Raw genomic sequence first — 12,316 nt, 5'->3', positions numbered from 1 at the left:
TTAACACCAAACCATTGCGAGTTCTGTCACGCTGCCTGGCGGATTCGTCCGACACTACGCTGCAAACTGTGGCCGAACTGGGATAGATGGAGTAATTGTATGACGTATTTAGCTGAATTAAACCGGCTCCCTTTTGAAAAACGGGCTAGCCTGTAGTTTTTTTATATGATAGTAATAAAGAATAAAACAACGTGGTGATAGTATAGTGCTTCTTGCCTAGGCCAGGGAAATTAATCTGTTTGGACGGTGGTTCGATTCCTGGCTGTGACATGTTGTATTTATTACATGCCAATTCGTGTGGATAAGTTGCGACGACCGGCTCTCCACAAGTTTCAGCAGAAAGCAAAGAAAGCTTCTGGAGCATTAATGTAAAATTTACTGCAAAAAAATAGGGTTTTAACACCAGCGAGCTACTGTCAGCACAGCATCGAAAGCGGGTGCTGGCCACTGGCCTTTTGTGCATGTTTTCACTCTCTAGTGCGCAGTTAAGGCATCAGCCGAAGCATTGCCCCAGACGTGAGCCATGATGCGCTTTCTGAGGCAAGGAACGTAACTCTGCAGAAACAAAAAGTAACCAACGAGGCATCAAGACCATCGAGCGCAGTACAACTGAGTCCACACTTTGCCCATGAAGTGAGGAAATATCGTCCGCAGGCGATAGGTAAAACTTTGTTTGTGAAGGTGAATGTTTATTTTCATGCTTTTAGAAAAGGATTTCTGTTACTCCGCGACTGTGAACAAACAATAAAACGTGATATAAATCAAACAGTGGTATGTTCTCTTTGGGTGACTCTGACTAAGCAGAAGAGCAATTCTCGGCTTTGTGCTCATCATTCAAATAAATATATAAAACTTTCACAAAGTCATGATTGCTGAAACCTAGAGTGTATAAAGTGAAATAAGGCAGAGTCATCATTTATTTATAGTTTAAGCGAACGGATAGTTTTTGACAAAGTACGTTGCACGGTGTTCTAATACTTATATTTTATCGCCTTAAGCTAGAATGAGAGGGTCTAAGCAGAGGGAGCTGATGTGTGGGCGTTGTATGCTAGCCGCTAGATTAACGACGTTCACCAGGGTTCCCTGCGACGTACAGTTCGTGCACAGACGGACGGATGGGCGGACACGAACCGCCAACGTGTACACAAACATAAACAACCTGCTTAGTTTCGCACGCCATCGGAGTAATTATCTAGAGCACATACCGCCCAATCGGGTCGATGCCTTTGAGTGCGAGATTTGCCGAGGAAGCGATGAAGCAAAGAAAGCATGCATCTAAACCAATTTCCACTCACGCCCGCAGCCACCCACGCACACACACAGAATGGTGAGCGCATGTAATGCAGCCATGCGTGTTAGTGCGTTCTAGGAACGCTTGCTGTCACCGGTCAACGCCCTCTCGTTTAAAGTGCCACTGCCATCGCTAGCGTTTCTCAATTATTTTCGAACAGTCTATATTACGAAATTTTAATATTTTAACAGACAATATTTTGTACTTTAATAGATTTCGATAAGATGGCTCTTTATAGCCCGACATGCACTGGCCCTTGAGCCTCGGGCAAAAACGTGCAGCGTCCGCACTCCATCGCAACCACCAGTGCACCTGTGCGGAAATTTTGGGGAAATAATTAGCCCTGTAATTAGCGGCTTTACAGTGATTTTCGAAAAGTATACCGTTGTGTTTAAAAGCCGTTGAGCGCCACCATAGAAGTGGCGTTGAACAAAATTCCAAAGAAACGTGTTTTCGTGAGTGCTCTCGTAAGGGTGTTCTTTCCAAGACCGTTTCTTGTCCCTCGTGTTCTGAATAGGCGATGTGTGCATCGGAACAGACAAAGCCTAACTCTTATGCACTGATGAAAAGAAATATGTCGAGAGCACTGCAGAATCTGCACTGGAATGCGAAACCCCAGCTTTGTGGTGGCACTCGGTACATCGCGTTTCCCTTGCATAGCTTTTGCTATGAACAGCAGAGCTCTAGCCGCACAGTGAAAATCATTTTTTTTTGCTTGTGTTAGTTGCAGTGCTCCTGAAAGAGTGGCATTACACAGTAGGGTATCGCTCCGTTCGCATGGCGTTCTTATAACCACATAATCTACTCAGGCCACTTAACTATCACGTGACCTTGTAAGAAGATAATCTCATAGCCATGCGACATGACTATAATCGCCTACCTCTACTAGACTCGACCCAACTTATCACTAATCTATTATCCCAAACACCACAGTCACTAATCTCTTATCACTTATCCACTATCACTATTTCCATTACCACTAATTTCTTATTAATCTATTGCCGCTAATATCATTATCACCAACTCCTGTATCAATAACCCTCAATCACTAAACCCCATTTCACTGATCACCAAAAATAACCCCTTGTCACTGATCAGCAATCGCTAACCGCTTTCCATAATCACCGATCAGTAACAACAATCTCTCATCGTGCATAATTCTTGTCAATACGCTATGGTAGAACGAGGTAAAGAAGATGGCCGCACAGGAGGCACTGAACAAGGAATGAGGGGCAGCGTATCGCCTAAACCACTTTCACTTTGGCCTCGCTTTTTTACACACATTTCGGCACACGAACATAGCCTTAAGGCTTTCACCTTATTAAGACCAATGAACTGTTTGATGTGTTTGGAGGTCATACAACGCTTGTTGAAATACAGCGATCATGATCTCATCGTGGGCTTTAAACGTTGTTCCATTTAGCTGGGAGAATATTGTAAAACTCAATAAATGACCACAAAGTAAACAACACTAAAGAGGAGCTGTGCAGCGCTAGAGGTTATATAAAACCCCGTCACAATTTGTGCAGGTTCGTACAATATATATATATTGACAATCACTGACAGGAGTTCCGACATAACTCTCCGCTTGGACGGGAAGGGCATTTTAGTAACTATTAAGCATGCAATAGAATAGCGATATTTTATGACTGGGCATTTGTGTTATGGCATTTGCAGCAGCAAGCGGTCTGCGTTCAGTTTTCACTGATCAAATTTTTTAGGGGAATCCCCTAAGGTGTAGTATATTTGTAATATGGAAGTAATTACTCATTGACATCCACCGAAGCGCAGCCATACTGTTACAAAGGAAAGCTATAACGTTTTCTCAAAAGTTTCGTAGTTAAAAAAAAATTGTTCTAGTCCGGGGATCCAACCTGGAACAACCGCCTCTCGGGAGCAGTTGCTCTACTAATTGAGTTAATCAGGGCGGTTAGCAGATGAGATGATAGGGTCAGAGCGAATTGATCAATAACTCGAAATTGGAACTGTGTGGATCTTTGTTCACCACGGGATCTTGATGAATGCTCAGCCTTTATCAAGAAATTGCGGAGGTTTAACTATTATCAAGTTAATGGATGAATGCTTCTTTACTCTCTTGCGAGACTAGCTTCCCGTCTTCTCTTCAATGCTGTAGCTCGCGGGGACATATCTGCCGGGGGATTTGAAGCAGCCTAGCGCCTATGCAACAGAGTAGCCAGTGACGGAGTAGCTGTGGACGGCTCTGCGGGGCTCTCCTCTGTTGAGAATGTGATTGCAAACAGCGCCGCGTCGCTTAATTTCGCCGGAGTGTGAGTCACGGGATTGCTCACATGGCCACAGCTAACGAGATGGTGGCCGGCACGGTGGCAATTGGCTAGAGGGCGACAGCTGGGGCGAGTTACGGGGTATGACGTCGCGACACACCACCGGTGATCTCTCGTTTGAAGTGCAAATTATCTTCGTTGGTGACATTGGCGAAACACGGCGTAGTGGAGCTGTTCGCTTCAAATAATAAAGAGTAAGTTATCTGCTTCTAATCTTAATAACGAGGTTCACTGCACATCTCCAGTATTCGCATTTGCCCATGTGGCGGAAAACACATCCTCATCCTTCGTGAGCTTGTGTCTTCCGGCCGCGCTTCCAAGAAAAACATATCAGGGGTAAGCAGAAAGCCCTTAGCGATGTATGGCACATCTTTCTTAAGACTGTTTACTTTACATATGGCATGCTAATCGTGAGATTGCGTATGTTAAACACTGGGTGCTAGATTAGGCCATATTTAGCAGTTGTTTGGCAATGCTCGTTCTAATATGTGCAAAATACTAGATAGGGTAAAGAAATGAAATTTTTATTCTTGGAAATGGTGCCGTATTCCGTGCACTGGTTTAATATACTGAACATCAAGAGCACTCGACACATTTCTTGAACAAATACAGAAATTGACAGCCCTCAACCTGTTAAATAATTTGATTTCTTTACGAAATCATTGGAAAACCAACACAACCGAACTACACACATAAGCAAAAGGAATTACATTTATTTTCTCTTTTTGGAGTCAATGTCACGAAGTCGGGATTTTACTTTTAAGCTGTTGAGAAACTTATAGCTGTTCGCGAATGAAGATGTTTAAATAAAACTATCTGCCCGAGCGTAATGTTGTCGTTCCACTTAAAAAAAATCCATCTCTCCAGATCTGCGCAACAAAGAGATAAGAATACTCTAATTATCACTGCTTCTTTTGTGAGTTGTACATCCTTTCCATGCGACCTCGCCAGGTGGAAGGCTATCACGTAACTAGTATTTACTATGAGTTATTGAATCTCTTCCATTAGGTCAAATATTATAAAATGCAGTAAAAAAAAAAAGAACCAAATGTCTTTGAGACTTGTGAAGCCATTGCCTTTGATCAGATATGGGAATGATTGCGCAAGAAAACATTGCCCCTGAAAGTTTTCAGTGTCGGTAGAATGGCTCACCTTTGAAGTGATTGACCGTTGTTACAAGATAACTTATGCGAAAGTGAATCATTCTGATCTCTAAGCATCCGAAACAGTAAAAATAAAATTATCGATTTGTCAGCCTTTCCCAACCGGCTTAATATTTGCACAGAGTAACACAATGCTTCAAAATGTTCATTAACACGTGTTTTTACTTTCGCCGGAAGCGTGAACAAGGTTGAAGAATTGCTTTTTATTTTCTGGGCAGAGATAGGAAAGTAAACGGGCAAAACTTTAACCAAGGGCACATTTCAGCATTACCGGAATGACCTGGATGAATTTTGAAGTATTTTACTCAACAGATGTCTGGAGTTTTATCTCGGTTCCAGCTCGTTACCTTAGCATAAGTTCTGTTAAACAAGGCGACAAGGTCATACTGTGGTTTCTTCTCTATGCGATTTTCCCCCTCTTCTCCGGTCTTTGCCTCGAGCCGATCACCCTCCTCTTGGCTGCTGCTTCTCTGCGGGCTATAGGGGCTGGCTCATCACACTCAGCCTGAAGTCTGCGTCGAAGCGTTGACGCAACTCATCCATGGCAACAAAGTTCCGGCGAATCACGGGTAAATCATCAGTGTAGTGGCGTGGTATCACAGCTGTGAGTATCCATGTTCACTATCGGGATGACCGCTCAACGTGCCCAGTTTTTTTCTGGAACCTGGAACTCTAAGAAGTAGGCACTGGCGTGGTCAGGAGCGTCCGAGCTATACCGTTACAAGCCGGTATACAATCAAACCAGCAAGAAAACCACCCATGAAGTTGCAGTACAAAGAGTATAGCTATGTTGTAATATAAATATCGTCACTTCAGAGCACATATAACCTTACAGTTATTGTATGAACCTTGCCATTTATTCATTTATACCCTTTTATATTTTCAACCAGCTAGTGCTGGCTGACCAGCACTAGCAGGAGAGCGTACAATTCATTAAGCGTTTGATCATCAATTTCGAAATAACTCGTGTGACCCTACAGTCTTTGCCACTCCCGAGTATAGTCGTGTTGCCAGATGTACTCACTTTATCCACTCCAGATAATATTGTGTAAAAAGAAATATCACAGGCACCTCGCGCCGTCTATAGAGAGGCAACATAGATATATCGGTCGCGTTCGGTATATTTCTAACAACAAATAGAGAGGGTGTTTCTAGATTCCCATCATCATTATCACTACCACCGCACTGTTTCGTTGTCGTCTCAGCAGCGCAGCCATGGTCTGAAGATCTATACCCGCTGCGAGTAAGCGTGCCTGGTGCTTTCCGCGCCTTGACGGATGACTATATTAAGGAACGGTTCATGAAATCTGATTCATCTGCAAGCGAAAACAATGCGTCAGCTCAACCAAGTAACTAGTCGAGCGAAGGTAGGGAGGAGGAGTCCCTGCCAACTGAGAATACCAGGGAGATGTAAGTGGGTGAGCCGTACAAAGAATGTTTATTTTCCTCTGTAGAACACTGTTGTATATTAATAGCAAGAAATCTGCACGTAACTAAAGCGCCAAATACAGCCCAGATAGCAAGCAACAAATCCTCCCAAGGAGTGAGTAGGTGGCGAAAAAAAGAATAAAAACCGGCAGTAAAATGGTTTTTAATGCCTGTTCATATTCGATATTTGGCCCAATTTTAGGTCTCCCGCCTTGTACTACGCTATGGAAGGGATAATTGTTTTACCTTTAATATGGTTTGAAGCTTTGGTAAACTTTCTTGAATGCCATAAGAGGTATATTGAATAAATAACAAAATTTAAAAATTACTTATTTGTAATAGTTTATTATAATTATGAACAAATCAATTTCAATATTAGCATATTTATCAATGGATTCGAGAATAGGAACTGCGAGACCATGTAATATGTTCCTATTTGTGATTTCGATCAATTCAATACGTTTCTCTGCGTCAATAATATTTATCGGCACAAACATCTTTATTATCGCTGTCGAACTTTCAAAAAAAAAAAGAAAGGGACTATCGGACTTGCTAAAGTGCGAACGTGTATTCGCTCAATGTGCGTACCATGTATCGGACTATAGGTACGGCATTTATTTATTTAAGAATACTGTCAGCCCTCATTTCAGGGTCATTAATAGGCGGGAAATTAAAACAAATATATAGAGAGAACCCAGTCGGAAAAAACTACAGAAACTTTTCTGATGTTACAACAGAATTTGTGTGCGGTTTTTGACGGGAAACCTGTTGTGACAACAGAACATTCTGTAGTAACATCAGAAATTTCTTTAGGTACAAAAGAAAAGTGCTACAGAACTACAGACAACAGAAGTATACCACAGAAAATCTATAGAACTACAGAAAATTACTACAAAACTACAAACTACAGAGAAATCTGATGGTTACGACAGAACTACAGGATATTTTGTCGTATTTTTGACAAATTTCTGTAGTATTTTTCGACTGGAAATGATAAACCACTTGTAATACACGTTACAACAGCGCATAAAAACACAAACTAACACCGCCACACAGCAACCTGATATACTAAAATATATATACACATAATATATTCACGCATATTAAGCAGAATTCAAACAGAGCCCTAAAGTGCATTCACAAATGCCTCTATACTCGCAGACACAGCAACATGATCAGGCAGTTTATTCCAGCGCTCAACAACATCCGGAAAAAATGAGCAGCGAAATACTTTAGTGTTAGTTCTCAACTAGTTGCTCCGATGTGGCAGTGATTAGTTCTGCCATCGGACAGCAATAAGTCCGCCTTGTGCAGCAAAAGCAATTATTATGTGGCCCTTTTTCTTTTTCTTGAACCAACATTTTTGGTTCATGGCCCCTTTTCCCAAGCATTTCACCCCAGAAGAGCCGAGCACCAGGCCGGGGGAAATCTTGTACCCTTTGGAAACCGGTGGGTACCCGGCGGCACTAAGGATCGAACCCCGTACCTATCGAATTCGAGGCAAATGCTCTACAACAAGGCCGCGCTTCGGCCTTGTGATAAGGCCGAATGGCTTTGTGGTGATTAAAATGGAAGCTTAATCTATTTGGAGGCTGTAGTCATGTTTCCTTATTTATGTTTATTTCTGCATGGATGATTTGATACAGCATTTTTAACCTCTGCTGTGTACGTCTTCTTTCCAATGTCTCCAGTCCGTATGAGTTTAACATCTCCGTTACAGAATGTATTTTCTTATATTTCGAACACATTAATCGCGCCACACGTCTCTGAAGCTTTTCTAATTTCTGAGAATTTTCTGATAAGCAGCCCATGCTACAGATGCATATTCAAGGGAAGGTCTTATTAAAGATTTGTTCGGTAAAACTTTCGCGTCTTCCGTTGCTCTCCCTAACTTTGCTCTCCGCCCACACAGTGTCTTCCTGCCGCTGCACGCACATTTACGATACGATTGCGCCAGTTTAGGTCGTGAGAAATGGACACACCAACATACTTGACAGTACTAACATTAACCACATTGGGACCTGCAATATCATACTGAAAATGTCTTATATTGTGTTTGCTACTTAGATGAGTAAATGTGGTTTTATTGAAGTTAATTTTCGTTTATTGCAATTTTATATCAATTTAAATGCACACACACCAAATGTCCCGTTCTGCGGAAAATCCTGCGCAGCTGTTGACACTACGAGCGAAAATTTACGAGCCTGCCTCTGGCAGATGAGATTCCAAGCCACTGGTTGGTTGCCGTAATATTTGACATTGAAAGACCACGTGGCACCAGCCGGTTGGCAGGAGCTGCCAGCTGTGTATTGTCTCCGAAACGAAAGAGTAACCTAAAAACTGTACCGTTCCTGGGTATCTTGTCACTACTGTTTCAGAGTGTTTGCACCCCGAGGCATAGAGGGCAATTATAAGCTACGCAGGCACGTTCACTTAGCTTGGTAACGTAGGGCGTCATCTAAATACTCTGATAACATATGAAACGTGGATTCGAAAGCAAATTTTCATGCAGATGCATGTAAATCACTGGAAACATCGCATGCCATGATCCCATATAGTCTACGTACCCTGCAACATATTCCTGAATCTCTTTCGGTATGGCATTCTTGTTGCAGCTTTTCGTGTACCTGCTTCATGCAAATTGTATATATATATATATATATATATATATATATATATATATATATATATATATATATATATATATATATATATATATATATATACCACAATGCAATACAAAAAGATCCTACCGATCAGAAGAAAAGGCCATAATTTGAAATCATTAAGTAACTCATTTTAACATTAAGTCGCATGTAATACATTAATACATTCATTTTTCTTTTTGTTGAGTATACTTTTTACCGATATTTTCCCTCTTATTTCTCAACTCTACTCTCCAAGAAAAACACTTATTAGCCTTCATGACAGGTGAGCTTTTGTCTTCATCTCATCTTCATTTTATTATTTTATTTATGCACGAAATATCAAGTTCATTACCACAGCTGTTAGTTTTTGTTGTAATTATTGTCTGCATACATTTTGTAAGCCGTTTTTCTACCTCGGTAAATACGCATGAAAATCATGTACAATGATTTCACCTGAATGAAATATAGTAGAACCAAACCTCTTTATAAATACATTTGATGCATATCTCTTTATTCTGCGAAGATTGTCATTTTTACAGTTGAAGTCTGCCAAATATTAATTTTCAGAGCAACATGTTTTCTTGAATAAACGCCTTCCGAGAACTGCTGACAAACCTCATATTTAAGTGTTCAGAATTAAGGCTAATTATTCGAGAATAATGATAGCAAGATTTACTTATGAGATCAAGTAGGTAAAAAAAGTCTTTTCCATTTTAATTTTGTGCAATGCTCATGAATTTTATCTAAAGAAAGATTTATTTTCGACTTAATATAATTTGGCAATTATCATCTCGACCTAATATAATTTTACAATTATCAGTCGTTTTGTAGTTTCAGCATGATTTCAGTTTCTTTTATTAGTCGCAGTTATTTCTCTCACTTTTTTGTTTTTATTGGAAGTGAAATGATCTTCCTATGAGAGGAAGACATTTTATGATAGAAATATGCCTTACGTTATCAATATATGTAGAAGCACTTGAGTCATATGCTATGTTCATATTATTGGCAGAATTAATGTAGTGAAAAATGTGGTATTGAACACAGTCTGTGTCTAGCGGCGCAAAACAAATTTACTCTCGCTGGTCTAATTAGATTTCTTTATGGCTGGAGCAAGAACAAAGCCATGACTTCGGGGTAAAAGAAGGAGTGGGAGACTGCACGCAAATTTATTTCTAGAGGCGGTAGTCTGCTGGGCGCCTCTACTTATTGTTTCGACACTTTAAACGGAACATGAGTTCCGCATGTGGTAAGTTTCTGCAGTTATTTGTATAGCTTTATTGGCTTGAGCTAGCTCCAGCCTTATGGCGAATGTTTCACTTCAGCTAGACCGGTCTGAGAGCATCATCAAGTATCGCATCGTCGATATCGTCTGAAGCGCACTTTGAAGGGTTAGGCTGTCAATGTGGCTAACATGAATATTTTGAATAAACATAAAAGAGATCGGTGACGTAGCGTCAGCGCTCTGTCTAGCTGACAAGGTTACGGCTTCGAGAGCGGCACGAAACTGCCGGGCTGAAGCTTATAAAACAGCAATAAATCTTTAAGGCTTTCATTACTGACACGAATACATGAAGGATCGATTTCTCCCCGGGTCCGGGGAATTTCAAACTAAATATTGCATTTCCAGCACCACTAGAGAGAAGCGGGAATTTCTGAACACTCTGTCGCGGACATTTGCTGCATTGGGCTCTTGCACCAAGAGCCCAATGTATTTCTCTTTCAAAAATACCAGCTGCAGAATGAGTAGGCATTCACAGTGTACCAACTACACTTTCCCATGTAATGATTCCTGGCCAGGCGCATGGAATGTTTTCCGGTTTATTTTTTGTTTTTCGCAGTACCGTCTCTACACACCAAGTTGTCGATGTAGCTGCGCTCAGTCGAAAGCAGACAAAACTGTCGCAAGAGGTGCAACAATAAAAAACGGCAATCAGCCACTGTGCGCTGACAAAGGCAAGACGTTTTTCGTCGTGCGTGCTTGATCGGAGCACATTTGCGTGATTTTTTTTTTTTTTTGCAAAGAGTGCAAACGGCGCAATGCCATGGCGACGGCATTATGAATGAATTCCGGTGTTAATCTCAACATATTGTTTGCTCGCCTGAAGGCTTTTCGTCACGTGTGGCTGCTGTGTCAATGCTGGCTCCATGAGATAAAGCTAATACACTTTCGATAGCTCTTCTTAGGATCATTAGTGGGGCCTGTACATCGTACTGAAATGTGTTTTTGCTAAATCTACAAAAGCTTAGTGATGAGTGATGGGAAGGGGAATAGCTAAACCTGTGCGAAATGGGAGAGTAGAAACTGGCAGAAATTATTCTGGCAGAGGAATTGAATTTTTTTAACAAATATTCCATTTGCAGTGCATCTACAGAGAATGCAGGAACTGAAATAAACGTGTAGCAGAACACCCGAAAAACCTTGACATCATGAATGAAGAGAGCCTGGAGAAAGCAAGCATTCAAAATAGCCTGGGGAAACCGATTAAAAAAAAAAGGCAATGGCTTAAACGCAAAAGTGAAATTCCTAAAATTTCTATCAGAGTGGAAAGCTTCCTTACTTTTTGATCATTATTGTACAATTCAGCATCAGGAATATTTAAAAAAAAATGAACAGTGCATTGTAGGCATAGAAATTAAGATGGAATGCAGTACTGCTTTGTTTCTTTTTTGCCACCTATGTATATTGCCATAGAAGGTAGTAGAATGTAGTCATTTGGAGCGTGCTTTATTGCAAGCCTATATTTATGGTAGCTGTATCTACACGATAAATTGCAAAGCAGACTGCGGTAACACGAAAAATTGGGCGAGTTGCTAAGTATTCATGGTAACGAGTGCGAAAAGACGAACACGGCAGAAAAGAAAACGCGACGCAAGCGCTCACTCGCAACTGAATGGTTTATTCGGAAAAAAGCAGCTTAAGAGCACAAGAAAGGGCAAAATGCTGTGGGAATACACCATTCTTTCTCTCTACCCTCTGATCTTGGGGGACCGCATCAGCTTCCGACAGGACCACGACGCGGCGCCGGAGCGCGCGTAAGCTGCTACGACCGAGGGAGAATGTTGGACGCCCCCAATAAATAGCTTGGCCCGCTGGCTGTGCCTCAGTGTGTCGTTTTTCATGACCATGGCTGTGGCCTGAGCTAACGGCATGGCTCTCAGCTATGAGAGCAGAGCCTACGCCCAATGAGAACCCCCACAATACCAGCAAAATCTGATGCCGCATCAGGGATCTTAATCCTGTTCTTTGCCGTTATTATCGGCCATTCTTCACGGTTTGTTCACGCGCGTGTTTTCAGGCCCTGATTAGGACCTCTGATGCGGCATAGGGTTTGGTTTGTGTTTTTCTTTTGTCTTGTGTTCCTATGCTGTTTTTCCCGAATAAACGATATAGTTGCAAGTGAACGTTTGGTCGTGTTGTCGTTTCCGCCACTTTAGTCTCTTCGCGCTCGTTTATCATGAAAAGTAGAACTTACCGTTACGAAA

This window comes from Amblyomma maculatum, chromosome 11 (genome assembly GCF_055883805.1).
Source record: "Amblyomma maculatum isolate TAMU_Amacu chromosome 11, ASM5588380v1, whole genome shotgun sequence".
NCBI classification, from domain to species: domain Eukaryota; kingdom Metazoa; phylum Arthropoda; class Arachnida; order Ixodida; family Ixodidae; genus Amblyomma; species Amblyomma maculatum.
This window is presented reverse-complemented; position numbering follows the sequence as displayed.